Source organism: Suncus etruscus, chromosome 1, assembly GCF_024139225.1.
Source record: "Suncus etruscus isolate mSunEtr1 chromosome 1, mSunEtr1.pri.cur, whole genome shotgun sequence".
Taxonomy (NCBI): Eukaryota; Metazoa; Chordata; class Mammalia; order Eulipotyphla; family Soricidae; genus Suncus; species Suncus etruscus.
This window is the reverse complement of record NC_064848.1, coordinates 136,356,804-136,380,659: the sequence shown is the minus strand read 5'-3', so window position 1 is coordinate 136,380,659 and position 23,856 is coordinate 136,356,804. Positions and strand designations below refer to the sequence as shown.

Genomic DNA, 23,856 nt, shown 5'->3' with positions numbered 1-23,856 from the left:
AGTGCATTTGCCTTGAATGCAGCTGACTCGGAAGGGACCCAATTTGAGTCTCAGCATCTCATATGGGCCCCTAACTTGCCAGGGGTGATTTCTGAGTGCAGAGCCAGGAGTAACTCTTGAGCACCACTGGGTGTGGTCCAAAAATCAATCAATAAATACACATATAAATAAAGTTTAAAAAATAAACTACACTTAGATCAACACAGGTTAATTTGAAATGATTATTATATCTCTCCATGTGTTATGAAAGTCAGTCTATAAAGATTGGGCTGTAGTTGGTGTTAGTTGAGCCTGCTATATTACTCGTTCGATTCACATGAGCTTGGTTGATTAGTATATAGCTTTCCCATCAGATTTTCTATGATACTAGTGGGCTGAAACAACTATAAAATATTGAGTGGGAGTGTGGCCACATGTAGCCATACAGGCCTTGATTTATATATCAAAATAAATTTGATGGCTTGGAAGTTTGATAAGACTAAGTTGCAGTGCTGGGGTGTTTTTGTCAGAGGGTGTGGTTTTGGGCTGCTGTGGTTCATGCAGAAAGGAGAAACCTCTTCTCCTTTCTGAGAATGCCAGAGAGATATCAGCCTAAGATGGGCTATTTGGGAAGTAACAGCTGCTATTATTTTCTCTTTCCATGACTTTTTATTTTATCTTATTTTATTCAAATAGTAGTTTCATCACACATGACAAGAACATACCAGTAAACCAGCTATTATCTTGGTCCTTAAACATTGTAACCAAATAGGCTCCACTTCCCTATTATCTCACAGACATAAAACCATATCCACACCTCTGTGGCCACCAAACCATTCAGCAGAGCTTCCTTAACTTCCTTATCAGATGTTTGAAGCTCCCAATTTTAGTACTATTGACTATTTTCTTTAAGATCTGCATAGCTATTGGGATCTCAGCAGGGGTTGGAGGCACCAGTTCAACCATGGCATATTATAAAAATATGGCCAAGTAGGCTTCAAGTAAGTCACAGCAGCACTGATTAATGCTGGGGCCTTCTTGGTTAGATTCTGCACAAACTAAGCCATAGCTCCATAACATTTTTTCTATTGGTTGAATATTTTTTTTGGTCTGAGAAACAAAAGAGATGAACTACTTTCTAAATAGAGGTGGAAAAAGTACCCAAGTAAGAATTTATTGACTTGAACCAGATAGATAGCACAAGGGTTAACGTTACATGCAGCCAGCTCCTATTCTAACCTTGCTCCACATGATCCTCTAAGTTTTGTGACATGGAGGTCATGCACCAGGGGCATAACCTGAGTAGTACCTGGCATTGCAGAGACACAGCAGCACCATATTCTTGGGTCCTCATATTCAACCACAGGCCTGTTTGACTGAGGCTTACCAGGAGGGTCTCTGAGCCTCCTGAATACCACTTGAAAGGCACAAAGAGAAAAGAAAATGATTGTCCTTGAACAATGTTTAAATGTTCAAAGTGGGTCTGGGCTGATCTCAAACTCTTTTTCTTTTTCTTTTTATTGGGGTCAGGAATCTTAAGGGTTTTTGTTTGTTTATTTGCTTGGTTTGTTTTGTTTTTTGAAAATTTTTTATTTAAAGAGCATATATCATGGGGCTGGAGCAGCGGTGTGGAGTGGTAAGGCATTTGCCTTGCTGGTGATACTAGCCTAGGATGAACCGCAGTTCAATCCCTTGGAGTCCATATGGTCTCCCAAGCCAGGAGGGATTTCTGAGCGCATAGCCAGGAGTTACCCCTGAACGTCACCGGGTGTGGCACCCCCAAAAAAGAAAATGTATCATATAGTTGACATAACTGATCATAAAGACCAAACTCTTAATGTTGGGCTGTCCTTTGGTATTTTGAGAATCATCAGTGCAAATTGATCTACTAAGGCTCAACCATAATTATTTTATGGTTTTGTACCTAGTAAATATGCATGTCTAAATTCTTTTTTGTCAAGACTCTCTTCACTGAATTTATATCCATGGTCCTTTTCTCAATCAGCTGCCTCCTTGGAAGCCAGAAGAGCTTCATATTATTATCAGTGTTGCTCATATTGTTCTCACATTTTTCCCTCATTGCTAAAATGGAGATAATATCTACTACAGACATAAATTTCAGTGATGTCTGAGTAATGTGTGAGTTATTACCTGAAAAAGTACTTTAAGAGTCTTAGGAGAAAAGAAGCATCCAATGCAGAATAATGTTATTATTACACCATCAATGAGGACAGATTTTGCCACCTAACAGCTCATCCCAAGAGCATCCACTTCAAAGGGAATGATTCACAGGTCTCTGAACACACTTCATATGTTTCAGCATCTCTCATTCTATGTGAGGCACTGTAGGATCCAGGCAGCTGAGCCCTCTGTCTGTGACATAATACCATGTTCTCTTCTCTGTCAGTTTGAACTCCTAATTCGTGGCATTTCTGTATGAAGAAAGCAGCTAATGACACTAACAAAGAATAAGATTCAATCTTGTGTATCTATGTCTTTTTGGTTTAGAGATGTGGATTTTGTGCAACCCTTTATTTTCAAGTAAGGAATATGTTGGCTGAACTAGAGTTATCTACTGTTTTTAAGAAAACAGCCGTGAGAAGCTTAAAGCATATGCAGCTCCACATTTAGTCTGGTTAACACTGCCAGATTGAAGTTTAAACTGAGTTTCAAAGAATTTCCATAGCTTCGCATAGTTTGAAGACTTTTGTGGTGGGGATTTGTGGGCCACACCCAGTGATTTTCAGGGATTACTTTTGGCTCTACATTTAGGATTGCTCTTGGTGGTGCCAGTATTCAGGGGACCATAGAGGATGCTTGAGATTGAACCCAGGTCAGCCACATGCAAGACCAACACCTTACCTGCTGAACTATCTCTACAGACTCTCATTTACAACTGTTTTGTAGTATTTTAAATAAAGTGTAAATTATTAACTCTGTTTTTTTCTAAATTAATCCTATAATATCTATGCATTATGCCATGGAAAATCCTATCAAATAACATTGAGTGATCAAAGGTTCTTTAAACATGAACAGACTCCTTGAGTCGACTGCGAGGGCCACAATAACCAAGGCCAATAGCAATTTCCCACTCCATGTCCCCCAACGGTAATACAAATATACACACTGCTAGTTTGGTAGAACATAAATTGCTTTTAATTTCCAATAAATACAATTTCATTTCACTGCGATTTTTTTCTTGAGTTGATGGTGTCAGTGCCAAATTCTGCTGAGCTAGGCAGGACCTGAAATGTTAGAGTTGTTTAGTAAGTCATTTTAAAGTGTTTTTAAATTTTAATTTATTTTTTATGATTTAGGTCAGAGGGTTAAAATAGTATTAATGTACAAATTAATGACCATGATTACTGAAGTGTTCCACTCCTTGGGTTGGAACAATAGCACAGCAGGCACACTTGCCTTGCATGCAAACACCTAGGCTTGATCCCCAGCACCTTATATGATCCCCAAAGCTCTGCCAGGACTGATTCCCGAAAGCTGAACCAGGAGTATGTCCTGAGTACCTCTGGGTGTTACTGTCTGCCCCAAAATTATTAAAGTGCTCCACCACTATCCTTGGTGTACGTCTCTAGTCTGACTTCCTTTTCCTCTCTACCCATTCCTGTATTATTTGTTGACTGGCAGTTATAGTTTGGTTACATACTCATTCCCCTTAGCCATCACTCAATGCTCCAGATCCTCTGCATTTGTTCTCATATCACCTCTAATCAACATAATCATTCTTCTACCTTCAATCCCCCAACACCAAGGCATTCTTGGATTTGTAATCCAGCTTCCAAGATTTATTGTCAATTGATATTGTCCTTGATTTTTTTCTCTGTAGACTCACAGATGATTGAGATCATTTTATGTTTATCCTTTGGCTTATTTTCCCCTTATGATTCCCTCCAGTTTCATTTTAGCTGTGCTGAAATGTCTGTCTAGCAAATCTTCAAGAGCAGAGCACTGTTGATCAAGAATGGAGAGCAGATACTCAGTGTGTTTCTTTTCTCACTTTCCCAATTTACTTTAACTAAAGCTTTAACTAAATACTAGCCCTTTGCTCCTTCCTCATCTTTTTCCCCTTTTTAGCCTTTCCATGTCTGTCTTAACTCCCCTCAGTTTCTCCTAGAGACTGGGAGACAGTTTGACAATGAGAAGAGAGTGGAGATTCAGCAGTACAGAATATTCAAGACTGTGTCCAGCCAGGTAGAAATATTGTCCAGGTGAACTGGCAGGTAGGTAGAGAATCATAGGATTCCATCTGTCCCTCCCACTCCTCTTCTCCCTATGGCTTCACATTAGGATTAATTAAGTTTGAGTCTGTAAATCTCCTTACCTTCATTCTCTTATTTTATTTTTTTGTTTTTGGACCACACTAGGCAGTACTAAGGGCTTACTCTTGACTCTACCTGCATAGATAACTCCTGGCAGAGCTCCAGGTATTATAGGGGTACTGAGAATGAAGGGGGCAGGACACATGCAATATAAGCACACTATCTGCTCATATAATTGCTCTGGTATCTGTCCTCTTACATTTTTGAAGCTGAGAGAAACCAGGGAAAAGTCTCTGACTGACAGTTTGAGCCATGTTAACATTAAGTGCAAGAAAGGAAAGTCTGTGTCTCTTCTTGAATTTCAGATGTGAATGAGGAAAGCCTCTGAGATTTTCACATGGTCCAGAGCAGCTCTACATGCAGATTTAGAAATTGGTGGGTGCTATAGAGCTCATGATAGCTTGATGAAATTTGCTGGGTACAAGTACTATTTCAGACAGCATGTTAATACTACAAGAGTAAATACCCTTCTCTGGAATCTAAGAAATACTTCATTTGCAGCAGTTCAATGAGCTAATTCTTCTAAGCCATTTATAGAATGACTCCCCAGGGCAGCTATCCACTTAACATTGTTTTGTCATATTATTGCATTTACTTACTGGTAAATAATTGCCTTTAAATATACCTGAGGCTCTTAATCACAAGACAAAATTCATCTAGCTGCAATGAGCAGCTGAACCTGGGGACTGCAGAACTGTGCCACTGGAAAAAAAATCCACTTCCCAATAATACATCACTGTGTTTCATCTTCACGACAACCCTGGTTGATGAGGAGGAACAGGCTGCTATGGGCTCTGCCTGGGGTCACACAGCCAACAGGGATCAGAGCAGGACCATCAGCTTTCAAATCACATTTCATGCTTCTTTGGTGCATCTTAAATGTAGAATGAACTTGACAAGATGAATGAAAACTCTTAGCTCTTTCCAGCCCCCACCAGCAGTGACAGCACAGATAGAAGCAGTTTTCACTAGCTTGGAGACCTTTCCTTTCCTCTGGCAATTCCTCTTCTCAGTAGCCTTTTCATTCTTCTTCTCCCCTTTCTTCCCCCCTGGGAGTATTTTAAGAGATTTTTATAATCTTGTTTTTGAGCTATTTGGCTCTGAATCCTGAAATTTAATGGTTGGCTGTGATGTCTTAGCAAGTGTAAAGAATATACTTAGGAATTACTGCAATTGAGAAAGATGTATTCTATAAACTGTTTTTCAGACATAATAGATTTTTGTTTATCAGATTTATTAATAGGATCTTTTTAGATTTTTTAGCAGGAAATCTTTTTTCTTATTTAGGAATCACATATTTTCATAGGTCTCTAAATGCACACTCTTAGTTTTCTTGCTCACAAATTGGATATAATGATTGCATCTGCCCCAGAGGGTAATTAAAATATTAAATTAGCCTCAATTAATAAACATAATGCTCTCAGGGCAACACCTAGAAAATAATATCAATAATAATTAGCTATTATTGTCATATCTGTCAGACCAAAGAATTTTATATATCTCACCACAGAACAACTTTGCAGGAAGTTAGTAATTTAAAAATCTGAATCCTTGATATAATTCATGATATTTCTGCTAAATAACCAAATAATTTTGGAAGTTAGTTTGTAAGTAATATTTCTGTTATTGTTTTTGTTGGCATTGGGGACTCACTCAATAATGCTCAGGGCTTACTCGTGGTTTTGTGCTCAGGAAGCATTCCTAGCAGAGTTTGGGGGACCACATAGGCTGCTAAGTATCCAACTCAGGTTTATTGTATGCAAGGCAAATGCTCTACTGGCTGTACTATTATTCCTGGCCCAGTAATGCAGTTTTTAAAATGGAACTATATACTGTAATTAAAGCCAAAATTAACAAGATTATTTATGTGAATATTTTAGTGATGAGCAAAAGCTAGCTCTTTCCAGTCTAGCAATTTTTAGCAAGACGGTTGAGAGGATGGTGGTCCTATTTGAGTCCTTTGAGTTTATGCTGTGTTGTCATAGATAAGTTATTTCAATCTTTAAGGCATCCATTCTTTCATCTACAAAACAGACTTATCAGTGTTGTGTACATTGAGGGTTGGAGAGAAATAAATATTGGCTTACTGAGGTTTCTGGCATAGTGTGTGTGTGGGGGAAATGCTGTTAGAATTATGATAGTAAGCTATAGGCAGATGCTAAAGCAGAGACCGATTCCTTCTTTATGTCTAAATAACCCTCATCTTCACTAATCCTTTTAAAAATTTTTTAATGACAGTGATTTAAAATTTTTATTTTCTCTATGATAATATTTTTCATTCATGCATTTGTAGAAAGCATACCAAAAAGAGCTTCATGATACCAACAATAGTTTTAAATGGTCAATCTGAAAGAACCGGGTACTGAAAGGAGGTAAAATGGTATGCGTGACAACCTTTCAATAACAATATTGCAAAGTATATTACCTAAAAGAAAAAAAAGGAGAGAAAAAGAAAGAGAGAGAGGGAGAGAGACAAAAATATCTGCCATCGAAGGAAGTAGTGGGAGGGAAACTGTGGACATGGAGGCAGATAATGTGCACTGGTGAAGAAGGGATAGGCATTGGAAATTGTATGACTAAAGCTCAATCATGAACAACTTTGTAATTATATATCTCACAGTGATTCAATTAAAATTTTTTAATCCACAAAGTGCCCTACCTACTGTACTACTGTTATAGCCCAGTAATACAGTTAATCTGAATTCTGAATTGTACTTTCCCAGGGGTGAACCACTATTTGAAGCTTCCTTCAGTCAAGAAAACATAATCTTGTTTCGGTATTGGTTTGCATTCTATAATTGCATTATTGTATTGGTTTGCATTCTATAATCTTGACCAAAATGTGTATACACATATTTATTTCTGTATTTGATATACATATCTAATTCTTGTTATATATACACATAACATTGACTGTAATTTGAAAATTCTATTATTTGTTCTGATTTCCTCTGTCCAATTCTTGTAAAACTCAGCCTATTTGTAGTAGGACACAAAGTATAAAAGGAATTTATCCAGTTTAGTTGGTAAAAGGCTGGGGGAAAAAGACCAAGTTTTCCAAGAAAATTAAAGTTCTATGCAAAAGCATCACATTTTAATTCAAAAATATTATCATTAGTCACTTGTTTGAACACTTTTGTCAAAAGTAATCTATTTCCTTTTAAGAGAAATATACTTGTTCTTGATAATTAGTTTCTACTAAGTATACTTATTTTACTTCTGTAATAGATTTTCATTGTATCTCTTATTTAAATAACTTCTTTTAGTTAAATGAAAAATTTGTAAGTCAAATATGGCAAATGCAATAAAACCAGAATTATCTTTAATTCATTATAGCTTCATTCATTTCTATAGTAGGCTTCCTGGCATCAAAGTATTGATTTTTTTTTTTTTTTTGGTTTTTGGGCCACACCCGGTGAAGCTCAGGGGTTACTCCTGGCTATGCGCTCAGAAGTCGCTCCTGGCTTGGGGGACCATATGGGATGCCGGGGGATCGAACCGCGGTCCGTCCAAGGCTAGTGCAGGCAAGGCAGGCACCTTACCTCTAGCGCCACCGCCCGGTCCCCAAAGTATTGATTTTAAATAAATTATTTCAGAAATAATTCATATTTCTAAGATATAGCTTTGGTTCTAGTTTGCTCTGTGGCTCATAACTTTTATAGTTTTGTAAGAACTAAAAACCTCCAACAGGGCCTGAAAAAAGCAGGTAAATATCTTTACTAGGTAGATATTGGTTTTAAGCTGGGGAGAAAATAGAATGAGTAAAAGAAGATGTGGATGTCTTCATGCAATTGATTAGGTAGAATTAGAGGAATATTGGCATTAAAGGTCCAAATTACGTTCAGATCACCCAGGACACAGATTTTCAGTCCATGTCAGTAGACTAAGAAACAACTATAAATACCAAGTGATTAATTGCGGGGTTGAGGGGACAGATTCCTCAAAGGGAATGAAGACAGGTTAAGGGTAAGAGCTGGAGTCAGTTTCCAACACCACAGACAGCCTCCCCACCTGTGCCCCAAACACTTTCTGGTCAACCACCAGCCTTGTACAGTCATGAGACCCCCTTCCCAGTATCTATGGAGAGGCCCCTATTAAAACAGTGATTCATTGATTTTCTGTTTAAGAACTACATTCGCAGCAGTGATGCTATGTGTGTGTGTGTGTGTGTGTGTGTGTGTGTGTGTGTGTGTGTGTGTGTGTGTATTAATACCCCTTTGAAGGATAGTTGGATGACATTGGAGCTGTGGTGGTGGGAGTGCTACCATATGCTGCCACAAGTGCCAGCATAGAGAGGAGTAAAACTAATGTCTTGAAATTTCATAATGTATTTAAAAATAAATTATTTCTTTAAGCACCATGGCTACAAAATTGTTCATACTTGCATTTCAGTCACAGTGCATTTTTCCTGCCACCATTATCTACGGTTCCCCTCCCATCCATCCTCTACCCACTTGTCTCTGGGGCAGGCGTTTTGATTCTCTTTGTCTCTGTCTATCTGTCTCTCTCAGTCTCTATCTCTTTTTCATCTTATGACATTGTGGTTTGCACTACAATTACTTAAAGAATACCACGTGTGTCACTTTATTCTCTTTCAGCAAAGGCACTATGAAAATAATACCCAGAGAAATTCCAAAATATTGCAATGAAAAAAAAAAGCGAACTCTACAGCTCAACATAGGTGTGTTTTGAGCTTTTGTCTCAAATATTCTAGACCATGGGAACAGTTTCTGCTCCTAAATTTATGTACAGATTTTACTTCTGCAAGAGGTCATTTTCTGAGAAATATGTTTCAAATGCATTTTTATGAACAAACTAGATTTGAAAGTGTTAGAGGAACTTTATATTTAAAAGAACTCAGATGCATCTTTGACTTGACAGTTATGCAAGTCCAAACTACTTAATTTAATTTTATTTAAACAATTTTTTATTGAAAATCCATAAAACACACAATTACAAAGTTGTTGATGATTGGATCTCAGTCATACAATGTTCCAACACCCATTCATTCACTAATATACATTTCCTGCCATCAATACCACCAGTTTTCCTCCTGGTTCCTCCTGCCCCCTAGCCTGCATCTATGGCAGATTGCTTTTCTTCTCTCTCTCTCTCTCTCTCTCTCTCTCTCTCTCTCTCTCTCTCTGTCTCTCTCCTCTCTCTTTTTCTCTCTTCTTCTTCTTCTTCTTCTTCTTCTTCTTCTTCTTCTTCTTCTTCTTCTTCTTCTTCTTCTTCTTCTTCTTCTTCTTCTTCTTCTTCTTCCTCCCCTCTCTCTTTCTCTCTGTCCCTCTTTCTCTTTTTTCTTTTTAAACATTGTAGTTTGCAAAGCAATTACTGAAACGGTATCACTTTACCTCCTTACAGCACCTAGTTCTTATCCAGAGTGATTGTTTCCAACTATCATTACCATAGTCCTTTCTTTGTCCTAATGGCACTTCTTCTATCTTGTGGCAAGTGTTCTGCTGCAGCAATCAATCTTCCTGGTCCTTACTTCATTTGTCTTTGGGCATTGTTACCATGCTATTTTTTTTATTTTTATATATTTCACAAGTGAGTATAATCATTCTGTTTCTGCCCCTCTTTTCCTGACTCATTTTACTTTCCCTGATACTTTCCATTTCTATCTATTGTATAAGCAAGTTTCATAACTTAATTTTTCCTAATGGCTGCATATTATTCCATTGTGTAGTTGTACTAATTTCTTTATTCGATTTTATATTCTCAGGGACTTGTGTTGTTTCCATATTCTGGCTATTGCGAACATGATGCAATAAATATAGGAGTGTAAATACCTTTTCTGTGCTTTTGGGCTCTTAGAGTATATTCTCAGGAGTTGTATTGCTGAATCATATGAAAGCTCAACTTTAAGGTTTATTTTGAGGAATATTCATATGTTTTCCAAAAAGGCTGGCTCAGTCAACATTTTCACCAGCAGTAAATGAGAATCATTTTTTCCCCACACGCATGCCAGTACTGGTTGTTCTTGTTATTTTTGATGTGTGCCAGATTATAGTGTGAGATATTTTATTGGTGTTTTGATCTGCATATCTTTGTTGACTAGTGATGTAGAGCATTTTTCCCTGTGGCTTTTGGTAATTTGTATTTCTTTGAGGATATTTCTGTTCACCCTTCTCCCCATTTTTTTGTTTGTTTTTGGGCCACACCCGTTTGATGCTCAGGAGTTACTCCTGGCTATGCGCTCAGAAATCGCCCCTGGCTTGGGGGGACCATATGGGACGCCGGGAGACCGAACCACGGTCCGTCCTACACTAGCACTTGCAAGGCAGACACCTTACCTCTAGCGCCACCTTCCTGGCCCCACCTTCTCCCCATTTTTAATGAGTTTTTAAAAATAATGTTCTACCAGTGCCTTATATATTTTGACATTAATCCTTTTCAGATGAGTATAGGGTGAATAATTTCTTCCACTCCATGGGAAGTTTTTGTGTATTAGTTACTCTTTCCTTTGAGGTACAGAATATTCTTAGCTGAAAGTAGTTTGCTTATCATTTGCTTATCTTTTTTTCCACTTGCTTCATCACTCTTAATTTAAAAAGAGTAAAATGCAAAACAAGACAGAAGGGTGCAGGGAAGAGACATCTAAAATGGTTATAAAAGGTTATAAAATGGTTATAAAAGGCATGGAAGAGGTGACCCTATATGTACATTTTGGTTGGTGGCCACAACTATCACTAGAGAAGATACAGACAGTAATTACATAATTTGCATCTGGGAGGAGGACTGAGAGACAAGAGTAAAGATGTTTCACTAAAGATCCTTTTGTATTACCTGGCTCTTTAAATTATATTACCAATTTCCAACTCTTTCAAGAAGATGAGAAAGATTCTCTTTTTGGCTTCAGATCTTTTGTAATTTTTCCTTGTGGGAAAAATAATAACAAATCATTCATACACAATTAACTTTGTATAACTACTTATTAGCTATCTATTTGGTGCCAACCACTGTTTCAGGCACTAGATTGATTGATAGAAGACCTTTCTGAAGAGGTAAATTGAGAGTTGGTCCAGAGTGACAGGCAAAGGAAGTCAGTGTAGAATCTTTAGAGAAAAGGGGAGAGTATCAAAGGACATGTGGTGAAGGAGTACATGGTCACTGGGTCTATTTACAAGCTTGTGTTTAGGTACATCCTTCTAATTTTGATCCAGTTTAACATGGTTGTTCTCCCTGAAGACAGAAGAGCTGACTCTTTACAGTGCGCTAGAGAGCTTTGGAATTGTAGAACTACTTTTGGGTTTCTAGGATTTGCTGTTCTATGAACCCCATAAAGAAGGCACTTACCACCAGAATAAGAATCCTTTCCCAGAGGTGAGCCTAAGCTATTCAACAATGATTGGAGAGAATTTTAAAGCGAGAGAGGAGTCGCATATAGCTGGGAAATGCCCCCAGGGAGGAGGATTTTAGAGAAATTTAATGAGACAAAGAGTGATATTAAAAATAAAAGGTAGGCAACCAAAACCAAAACAAAAACAGGACATGTTTTTTAATTTTCTTGTTTCTCCTCCTCATCTCACTACCAATTTTTCTTCTTTAGGCTATACTCACTTAGTTTTGAGAGAGTTTTAATTTTGTTTAGCAGTTTGTCATATGTTAGGCAATATGTTAAGTACATTTTTTTTTGGATTTTGGGCCACCCATTGATGCTCAGGGGTTATTCCTGGCTATGCACTCAGAAATCGCTCTTGGCTTGGGGGACCATATAAGATGCTGCGGTATAGAACTACAGTCTATCCTGCATCAACTACATGCAAAGCAAATGCCCTACCACTGTGCCATCACTCTCCCCCATGTGCTAAGTATTTTTTAATTTTATTTTAACCACTCAATATTTTTATATTGAATTCTATTTTGTTGACAATAAAATTGAGTCAAAGAAGCTAGATAACTTTTTTTTTTGATACCAACATCATAAATGCATAGAACTGGTTAGAGCCAGAGTTTCTGCCCTTACTATTTGGTGAAGGCATGTAATTAAATTTCCATATTTTTTCATCTTAAACTATTACCGTTAATTTCAGTAGGGACAAAGAAGTAGCTTAGGTTCTTAGGAGGTGAGTCATCCTCTCCACAAAAGGTGGAGCCAGCTGACTTCTGCTGTGTCTGTGAAGCCCAGCAGACATCTTTGGACTTTTCTCTGATTGCTTTGGCCTAAGACTTGATCCTGTGTGGCATTCTTCCCTGAGGGCTCCTCTTCTTTAGAGGTGAGTCGTCCTGCCCACAAAGGGTGGAGCTAGAGGAGGCAGCTGCTCTGCATTATGGCTGCACACATCATCTAGCCAATGAATACCACCACAACACATAGAAAACCCCACAATACAAGCTTGACAATGGGGAAACAACACAGGCCATCACCAGGCATAGAGAATGAAGATGGCAACTCTGATGACCCAAAAATGGCCAACCACCTAGTTAGTCTCTCAGATATAGAGTTTAGAGAAGAAATATAGAGAATGTTCACATAACTTGAAGAAAGCATAGATAGAGTTGAATGGAACAATAATAAGAATCAAGAAGATATGAAGATAGAAATTAGAAAACTCCAAACTGAAATAACAGGTTTGAAAAACTCAGAAGACAAATTAAAAACCTCAATTGAAAGCCTATCCAATAGGGTAACAGCAGCTGAGGATAGAATCAGTGAGCTGGAAGATGAGATGCATAACAACTTCATACAGTAGAAGAGATTGGGAAAAAAGCCTTCAAGCAAATGATCAATGGTAAAATTACTCAAAGAATGTAAACAGATGAAAATAGAAATCTTTCATAAGCTCAACAGAAACAACTTAAGAATCATTGGAGTCCCAGAGGCCCAGGAAAAAAATCTCCAGGAAGAATCAACAGTCAAGAATATCATTACAGAGAAGCTACCAGGGGTAAAGAATATGTGGACCAAATCCTGCATGCTCGAAGAGTACCAACTAAAAGAGACCCAAGGAAAAACACCCCAAAACACATCCTAGTCACAATGACAAATCCCACAGATAGAGACAGAATACTGAAAGCAGCAAGTTCAAAAAGGGAAATTGAATTCAAGGGAGCATCTTTGGAGATTTACAACAGACAGGTCACAAGAAACTCTCAAGGCCAGAAGGCAGTGGTGGGACATAGTGACAAAATTCAATGAAATAAATGCTTCACATAGAATACCATACCCAGCAAAACTCACTTTCAGGTTTGAAGAAATTATAATTAGCTTCATAGATAAACAATAGCTCAGAAATTTTACAGACACAAAACCAACCTTAAAAGAAAAACTGAAAGATCTACTTTAAGACAAGACTGACCAACAGACATACCCAACTTTTACACAAAGATGACACTAAATCTCATGACAATGATCTCTATCAATGTCAATTGACTAAATTCACCAGTTAAGAGATATAGAATGGTTAAATGGATCAAAAACATGAATCCAACCTTCTGCTGCCTACAAGAAACATACCTAAGCACTCAGAACATACATAGTCTCAAAAATCAAAGACTGGAAAAAATCATCCAAGTAAACAACACCCTTAAAAAAGCTGGAGTGGCCATACCAATATCAAATGACACAAACTTTACACTCAGAAGAGTTGTAAGGGACGAAGATGAACATTTTGTACTAATTAAGGGATATGTACAGCAAGAACAATTCATTCTCCTAAACACATACACACTCAATGAGGGACCAGCAAAATATTTAATACAATTGTTGACAAATCTAAAAAATGATATTAATAACAACACAATAATTGTGGGAGACTTCAACACTGCCCTGTCACTTCTTGATAGGACAACCAGACTGAAACCCAACAAAAATATACAAGCTCTGAAAAGAGAAATGGAAGAGAGTGGGCTAGTGTGTGTGTGTGTGTGTGTGTGTGTGTGTGTGTGTGTGTGTATCACTCTTTCCCCAGAAACCTGGATATACATTGTTCTCCAATGAGTCATTCTCCAGGATAGAACACATGCTGGCACATAAAACATATCTCCATATAATCAAGAAGATAGAAATCGTCCAAACTACCTTTGCTGATCACAAGGCTTTGAAATTAGACAAAGGAACACAGAAGAACAACTTTAACACCTGGAAATTAAACAGCTTACTACGGAAAAAACAGTTGGCCAAAGAAGAAATCAAAGAGGAAATCAAAACATTCTTGGAAACTAATGACAATAAGGACACAAATTATCAGAATTTATGGGACAGAGCCAAAGCAGTACTGAGAGGAATATTTATAGCCTTGCAAGCAAACATCAGGAAGGAAGAAGGGTCCTACATGAATAGCTTAATGACACAGCTTATGAAGTTAGAAAATGATCAATAAATGGAACCACAATAGGTAGGCAGAAAGAAATAATAAAGCTCAGAGCAGAAATCAATGAAGTGAAAAATCCAGAAAACAACCCCAAAGATCAATAAAAGCAAAAATTGGTTCTTTAAAAAAATAAACAAGATTGATAAACCACTGGCAAAACTCACAAAGAAATTGAGAGAGAAACTTGATAAACCAGATTAGAAATGAAAAGGGGGAGAACACAACAGACATTGCAGAGATTCAAAGAGTAATCAGAGACTACTTTGAGAAACTCTATGCCACGAAACACGAGAATCTGACAGAAATAGACACATTATTGGACTCTTACAACCTTCCACGGCTAAATATGAGATAACATATTTAAACAGCCCCATCGCTATTGAGGAAATTAAAATGGTTTTTAAAAGTCTTCCCAAAAACAAAAGCTCAGGACCAGATGGGTTCACTAATGAATTCTTTCAAACCTTTCGAGAGGAACTTCTACCAATCCTATTAAGGCCTTTTCATAATATTGAAGAAACAGGAACACTCCCAAATAGTTTCTATGAAGCTAACACCACCTTGATACCAAAACCAGACATAGATGCTGCCAAAAAAGAAAATTACAGACCAATATCCCTGATGAATACAGATGCAAAGACCCTCAAAAAAAATTCTGGCAAATAGTATTCAATTCATCATCAAGAAGGTCATCCACCACAGCCAAGTAGGCTTTATCCTAGGAATGCAAGGATTGTTTAACATCCATAAATCACTCAACATAATACACCATATCAACAAAAAGAAAAACAAAAATTATATGATCATATCAACAGATGTAGAGAAAGCATTTGATAAGGTCCAACATCCATTCTTGATAAAAAAAAAAAAAACCTCTCAGCAAGATAGGAATGAAAGGAACCTTTCTCAATATAGTCAAGGCCATTGACCACAAGCCAATGGCAAATATTATTATCAATGGAGATAAACTAAAAGTCTTTCCCCTAAAATCTGCTACAAAACAATGCTGCCCTCTCTCACCACTCCTATTCAGCATAGTGCTGGAAGTATTTGCCATAGCAAGTAGGCAAGAAAAAGATATCAAGGGCATCCAGATAGGTAAAAAAAAAGTCTTAGCTCTCACTGTTTGCAGAAGACATGATTAAACATTTAGAAAACCCTAAAGACTATACCAAAAAGCTTCTAGAAACAATAGTTTATATAGCAAAGTGGCAGGCTACAAAATTAACACACAAAAGTCAATGGCCCTCTAAAGATACCCATGGCATTTTTGAAAGAAGTGGATTAAACATTTCTGAAATTCATTTGGAACAATACACACGAACAAATAGCTAAATCAATACTTGAGAAAAAGAATATTGGAGGCATTACTTTCCCCAATTTTAAACTGCACTACAAAGAAATAGTTATCAAAAAAGCATGGTATTGAAATAAAGACAGATCCTTAGATCAATGGATTAGACATGAGATTTTAGAGAATGTTCCCCGACATACAAACAACTAATCTTTGATATAGGGGCAACAAATCCAAAATAGAGCAAGAAAAGTCTCTTCATCAAGTGGTATTGGCACAATTGGTTGGCCACTTGCAAAAAAGCAAACTCAGACCCTGATCTAAACACAATGCACAAAGATCAAATCCAAATGGATTAAAGACCTTGATATCAGGCCTGAAACCATAAGATATATAGAACAACATGTAGGTAAAACACAATATGAAATTGAGACTGAAGGCATCTTTATCGAGGAAACAGCACTCTCTAAACAAGTGGAAGCAGAGGTAAACAGAAGGGACTATATTAAGATGAGAAGCTTCTGCACCTCAAAAAATAGTGCCTAAGATACAAAAGCCACTCATAGAATTGGAGAAACTATTCATTAAATACCCATCAGACAAGCACTAATATCAAAAATATACAAGGTGCTGACATAATTTAATAAGAAAAAACATATAACCCCATCAAAAATGGGGAGAAAAAATGAACAGGTACTTCCTAAAGAAGAAATACAAATGGCCAAAAGATACATGAAAAATGCTCCACATCACTAATCATCAGGGAGATGCAAATCAAAACTACAATGAGGTGCAACCTCTCGTGGGGGTCCCCCGACCCGCGGGGGTGTGGAAATGAAGGTTGCTAGTTATTCGCGGTTTGCCCGAGCAGAACCGACCTGTAAAGAAGAACTTGAGAAGTTAGTAAGAGAAGCCCTCAAGACTGCACATGCTGTTCAAAAGGAATTTATTGTCGGGGGGAATCAGCTTTTAAGGGCTGAAATACGTCAGAGGGTGTTACAGGTTTTTTCACCAATTACAGCTACAAGCATTCATTAGCATAAGCTGGGGCAGGTAATAGGGAGGGGCAAAGAGGTAGAGAGCACGTTTTACTTGAAAGCATAAGATTCAAACAGAGTTCTATAAATTATACTCAACAAGCATAAATAGAACATCAGCGGTAATCCTAATAACCTTTTGCTAACACAAAGGCAAGTTGCTCTATATTTTTCTTTCTGGCCGGATGTATTGGGCTGCTTTGAATTACTTTAGTATTTGTCTATTTCCTTTGTTCTCAAGGCATGGGCGCCTTTGGTCACGTGGGTGACCAGATTAGGAATTACTGAGGTGTCCTATGTTCTAGGTTTCATCAGCTAGGCTCCCCACAATGAGGTACCATCTCACACCACAGAGACTGGCACACATCACAAAGACCAAGAACAATCAGTGCTGGTGGGGATGCGGAGAGAAAGGAATTCTTATTCACTGCTGGTGGGAATGCCATCTAGTCCAGGCAATATGGGGATTTCTCCAAGAACTGGAAATTGAGATACCATATGATCCAGCTATATCACTTCAAGGGATATACCCTAGGAACACAAAAATACAATACAAAAATTCCTTCCTCACACCTATATTTATTGCAGCACTATTTACAATAGCCATTCTCTGGAAACAACCAATATGCCCTTCAACAGATGAATGGCTAAAAAAACTGTGGTACATATACATAATAGAATATTATGCAGCCATCAGGAGAGATGAAGTTATGACATTTTCCTTTACATGGATGTATGTGGAATTCATTATGCTGAGGGAAATAAGCCAGAGGGAGAGAGACGCAGAATAGTATCACTCATCTATAGGTTTTAAGAAAAATAAAAGACATTTTTGCAATAATTCTCAGAGACAAATGAGAGGAAGGCTGGAAGGTCCAGTTCATGACATGAAGCTCACCACAGAGTGATGACTGCAGTTAAAGAAATAACTACACTGAGAACTAGCATAACAATGTGAATGAATGAGGGAACTGGAAAGCCTGTCTAGATTACAGGCAGGGGTGGGGTGGGGAGGAGGGTGATTTTGGACATTGGTGATGGGAGTGTTGCTCTGGTGAAGGGGGGTGGCCGTGATCTTTACATGACTGAAACCCAACTACAATCATATTTGTAATCAAGGTATAAATAAATATATTAATTAAAAAAGAAGATCAAGAAAAAAATATCTGTTACACACACACACACACACATACACACACAAAAGAAGTAGCTCAATTGGTTGGAGCATACACTTTGCAAGAAAGAAGACCTAGTTTTGACCCCTGACACTGTAAGTCTCCCAAGTACTGTCAGGAGCACCCCTACCCCAAGCAACAAGTCTGGAATAGATCCTGAGTACTGCCAGGTGTGCCCCCTAATTAAAGAGAAAATGAAATAAATACATATCTATGTTTTTCATCTCAAAAGGTTTTCATTTAATTTGAATATTGATGTAAACATCCTTAGAAAAATGCTTTAGTCATTGTAGTGAATGCTAGCATTTAGTTATAATTAGAGAGGAAATAGACATAGAAGTTTATCAGCTTGCATATTCAATCAAAAGATTTGACCTGGCTTAATTCAATTTTTCAAGATAAAATTGAAAAAGAAAGAAATTAACATAGGTTAATATTTTCTTGTGCTCATCTCATTAGATTAAGAAAGTACAATGTTGTCCTGTCTGGATAGGAAGACTTAATAGTTAAAGTACCCAGACAGTTGATCATACAGATGCTGTGGAACAGCAAATAAAGCATCATCATAATCTCAAGATCTCTATCCGATAACCTGATGTTTATCCATTCCAAGGGACAAATTTTACCTTATTGCCCCATTACACTTTATTCAGGCAATATTAGCAAGTACAATGGCCTATAAAGAAAAATTAAATTTCAATAAAGACATCAGAAATGAAGTAAAATATGGGAAGTTAGTAGCATTGCTGCCAGAATCCCTAAGATGTATCAAAGAGTTCTAGTACTAACATTTCTTTGAAATATGTGGTATCCTGTGACAGAGATTTTGTAGGAAAAAAAAAAGTAAAATCATACCTTCTTGTCGTTACTACAATTCCTTTGCCTTTTTGTTTGTTTGTTTTGTTTTGTTTTGGAACCACACATGGCATCACTCAGGCATTACTCCTGGTTTTAAACTCAGAAATCAGTACTGACAGGCTTGGAGGACCATCTGGGATACCGGGAATCGAATCTTGGTGTACTGCTTGCAAAGCAAATGTCCTATTTGCTATCACTCAGGCCCCAAAGCCTTTTGAAGGTTATTATGCAGGTCCTCCTAAATGCTTGTCCACTTTCTTCATACACAATGTCTACAGTGGATCACCTTCCATTGAATGGTGCAGGATAGAGAGAGCACATTATTTATAAAATCTCTCACTCAATGTCAAGGGGCCTGAGTTAGAAATGTTGTGAGTAAATTTTCCTGTCTAACATAGTGTAGTGACCCATGACTAGAGGTCCAGGGTTAGTGAGCTTTATTCAGATCCTGCGTCCACATCTTGGAACACAGGTTTGCACCTGAATATCAGGATGGGCAGGATTAGTTCTGGGATGCAGATAAGAGCACCAGCAACTTTCACTATTAATAGGAGAGTACACAAGCACCTGCACACACACCCATTCACCTCTCTGCACCCACAAAATACTCTACTTTCCAAAGGGACCGTGTTTAAATATGGTTATGGAAATATGGGAGGGTCTTTTGCCACATGTAGTTCTGCTTTAAAATATCAGTCGGGCCAGAACAGTGGCACAAGTGGTAAGGTGTCTGCCTTGCCCACGCTAGCCTAGGAATGACCGTGGGTCGATCCCCCGGTGTCCATTATGGTCCCTCAAGCCAGGAGCGACTTCTGAGTACATAGCCAGAAGTAACCCCTAAGGGTCACTGGGTGTGGCCCACCCCCAATCTGTTAATCAAGATAATTAATCTAAACCAATCTCAGCCTCTTGTAAACTGCTCATCCAGTCATTATCTTTCTAATTTATACTGTGTTATTGCAGGGTCTCATTTATAATGATTGATTAGATATTTTAATACTCATGTTATGCATCTGTAAAGTCCATGTCACCTCGTACACTAAGGGGGACCACTAAAATCACCAGTCATCACAAGCCACTCTTTCTTGCCTTCTCCTTTCCTCCCTTTCTCCCTCCCAGTCCTTTCCTCCCTCTCTTCTCCTCTCCCTCCTTCCCTCCTCCCTCCTTCCCTCCCTCCCTCCCTCCTTTCTTTCCTCCCTCTCTCCCTTTCCCCTTCCTCCCTCCCTTAACTCCTCCCTCCCTTCCTCCCTTCCTCCTTCTCTCCTTTCCTCCTTCCCTCCCTCCCTCCTTCCTTCCCTTTATTCCTCCCTCCCTCCTTCCCTCCTCCTTTCCTCCTTCCTTTTCTCCCTCACTCCTCCCTCCTTTCCTCTATTCTTCCCTCCCTCCCTCCCTTTTTCCCCTCCTCCCTTCCTCCCTCCCTTAACTCCTTCCTCCTTTCCTCCCTTCCTCCTTTCCTTTCCTCCCTCCCCTTCCTTCCCTTTCTTCCTCCGTCCCTCCTTCCTCCTTTCTTCCTTCCCTCTCTCCCTCACTCCTCCCTCCTTTCCTCTATTCTTCCCTCCCTCCCTCCTTCCTTCCCTCCATTCCTCTCTTCTTCCCTTTATTCCTTCCTCCTTCCCTTCTTCCCTACTTCCTCCTTTCTTTCCTCCTTTTCTCCTTCCTTTCCTCCCTCCCTCCCTCCTTCTCCCTTCTTTCCTCTATTCTGCCCTCCCTTCCTCCCTTCTTCCCTTTATCCCTTCCTCCCTCTCTTCTTCCATACTCTCTCCTTTCTTTCCTCCCTCTCTCCCTTCTTCCCTCTCTCCTTCCCTTAATTCCTCCCTTCTTCCTTCCTTCCTTCCTTCCTTCCTTCCTTCCTTCCTTCCTTCCTTCCTTCCTTCCTTCCTTCCTTCCTTCCTTCCTTCCTTCCTTCCTTCCTTCCTTCCTTCTTTCCTTCCTTCCTTCCTTCCTCCCTTCCTCCTTCCCTCCCTCCCTTCCTTCCTTTTAATTTTCTGTCACACCTGATGGTACTCAGAGATCACTCGTTGCAGGGAGCAGGGATTGGGGACCATATTGGGTGCGAGATATTAAACCTGGGTTTGCTATGCAGCATGCAAAGCAAGTACCCTAACAGCTTCACTTGCTGTTCCATCCCCCTTTCTTACACCCCTCTCTTCCATCTGTTCCTTGTCTGGAATGTTCTTCCTTAGAACCACTCCTTCCCTTCCATCCAAACTATAATTCTCACTTTCTCAAGGAAGGCTACCTTGATCTTGATTTGATTTCCTATCCCTGCTATCTTGATCCCATGTCCTCTGCCTGCCTTTCCATTTCCCCTCTTTATATTTAGCATGTTTACCTTATGACATAATCTATAACTTCATTTGTTTACCATTTAGTTCCTCTTTCTTTTTTGTTTTTGTTTTGGGGTCATTCCTGGACATGCTCAGGACTCACTCCTAGCTCTGGACTAAGGGCTTGACAGATCCGGAGGTGCCAGGGATTGAACTGGTTGGTTGAGTGTAAGGCAAGCACCTTACCCACTGTATTAACAGGCTTCCATTTAGTTCCCCTATCAAAAAGCCAAACTCTTGAGGCTAAGGAAGTCTATGTTTATCTGATGGATGGGTACAAAGAACCTTGAAATAATACTAAGTACACATTTTCCTTAAATGCATGAATGAATTCCTTAAGCAACCACTTTTCAGTTAGGTCTCTAGTTATTCTAATGGAGCACTATGGTTTTCATTTCCTAGATGAAAAAGCTAGAGCTGAGACAGTTTATGTAGCTTGTCCAAATTAAAAGGAGTTGGTGACAGAATTTGTAACAGGTGTGGCTGGCACCAAATCAGTGTGCTTCCTTCAATTCCACAAAGTTCCTGCTTTGAGAGACATGAGAGACATAAGTAGATTGGATCATAGATTGTCACAGCATCACAGAGAAAGCTCTACCCAAACCAGCGTGTGTGTATGTGTGTGCATGTATTTGTTTTCTGTGATTCTATGCTTGAATGTAATCTTGAATCTTTTTATGTAGTTTCCAGTTAGGAGGGGTGGGTTTGGTGAGGATCAGAGAGAAGGGAGGATTCTAGAAAGCTGAATCACAACATTCTGGAAATTACATGTAAAATAAACAAACCCAGAGAAGAAAAGAGAGAGATTAAGGAAGTGTAGGTTATAGTGAATCTGTAGTAAACAACATAGCACGATACAGTGCTTTTTTTTTTTTAATTTAGAGTTGTGTTCTACTATTCACCATACCAATTTCTTAAGAAAATGGCTTTCAAGCTTTCCTGAAAAATATGACTAAAATATACCCTTAACCTTAGATTACAAAACTCAATTACTAAGCAGTGTGGTGAGAGGAACTGAAGATTGGACCGGCGTGACATCGGGACAATGGTGAGGGGTCATGGACACTTTGGTGATGGGATAAGTAACTTTATATGCCAACACCATAAATGATAACACTATTATAAAAAACTGGCTCTACTCCAGTAAAGGGATCATCAAGTAAATGACAAAGACATCATAAACTTTGAAGCACATAACTTAGATCATAACTAGTAGTATGGATTTGAAATTTTTAAGTCTTCCCCACTGCAAAAAAAAAAAAAAAAAAAAAAAGAGTGCTTAGAAATTTGTCAAGTCCCTAAATAATTCAATATTTATATTTAAACTTCTGTCTCTGAAAAATGTAGGATTCTTTCATGGTAAGATGTTCAAAGGGATGGGCCCGGAGAGATAGCACAGTGGTGTTTGCCTTGCAAGCAGCCGATCCAGGACCAAAGGTGGTTGGTTCAAATCCTGGTGTCCCATATGGTCCCCCGTGCCTGCCAGGAGCTATTTCTGAGCAGACAGCCAGGAGTAGCCCCTGAGCACCGCCGGGTATGACCCAAAAACCAAAAAAAAAAAAAAAAAAAAAAAAAGATGTTCAAAGGGACTTAGTTGTTCCCTTAAGGAGATATTGCCATTTGAACCTATACAGAGGATGGGAGTGGTGATTGAAACACATACTTCTTGGGTGCAACATGTCTTCTGAAAATATTCACTCATTTAAAATACAAGTACTGTTAGTTCTTTAGAAGAGTTCTGTTTAAGTTAAATAGAAACATTAATCTTTCCACTAAGAGGCTTAAATGTCAATATCCTATGCATCTAGATTTCTTGGTTGTACTCCCAACTTTTATAACATCCGAGCAGTCTGTGAAGCCAGAGTATTCAATCAACATGATGTCTTGAAAATTTTGCAATCTTCAAATTTCTTTGTGGTCAGTATGTAATTGGAGAATGTTTTCCCTTAAAAATACAATTACCTGTGGCCAGAGAGATAGCATGGAGGTAAGGCGTTTGCCTTGCATGCAGAAGGATGGTGGTTCAAATCCTGGCATCCTGTGAGGTACCCCCAAGCCTGACAGGAGTGATTTCTGAGCTTGGAGCCAGGAGTGACCCCTGAGCATTGCCAGGTGTGACCCAAAAACCAAAAAAAAAAAATACAATTACCTAAAGTCATCTAGCTAAGTACCAATTAAAATTACACCTAATTAAATAAAAGCCCTAAAGGAAGAAGTGGAAGAACTAGACTAACAAATATGGCCCTCTACCCACTAAAAGCTAAATACTTATTTTCTCCAGTGTACATAGAACCTTATCCAGAATAAATCTCATGCTAAGGGTTTGAGCATCAATTAAGCTATGAAAAGAGAATTGATTCCAAGTATCTTTTTAGATCGCAATGCTATGAAGGTAGATTAACCATAAAAAGAAAATTGCAGAGTCCAGAGAGTGCAGTGCAGTTTGCTTCATACACTCTACCCAGAATCAATCGCCATCACCTCATATAGTCCCCAAGGTCCACCAGGGCTGATCCCTGAGCACAGAGCCAGGAAT

At 38.6% G+C, this 23,856-nt stretch overlaps 1 pseudogene; it reads right to left on the bottom strand.

Moving 5' to 3' along the window:
* Positions 1–730: 730 nt before the first annotated feature.
* Positions 731–1,046, bottom strand: LOC126012066 (ATP synthase subunit g, mitochondrial-like; annotated as a pseudogene).
* Between the last annotated feature and the right edge of the window lie 22,810 nt (positions 1,047–23,856).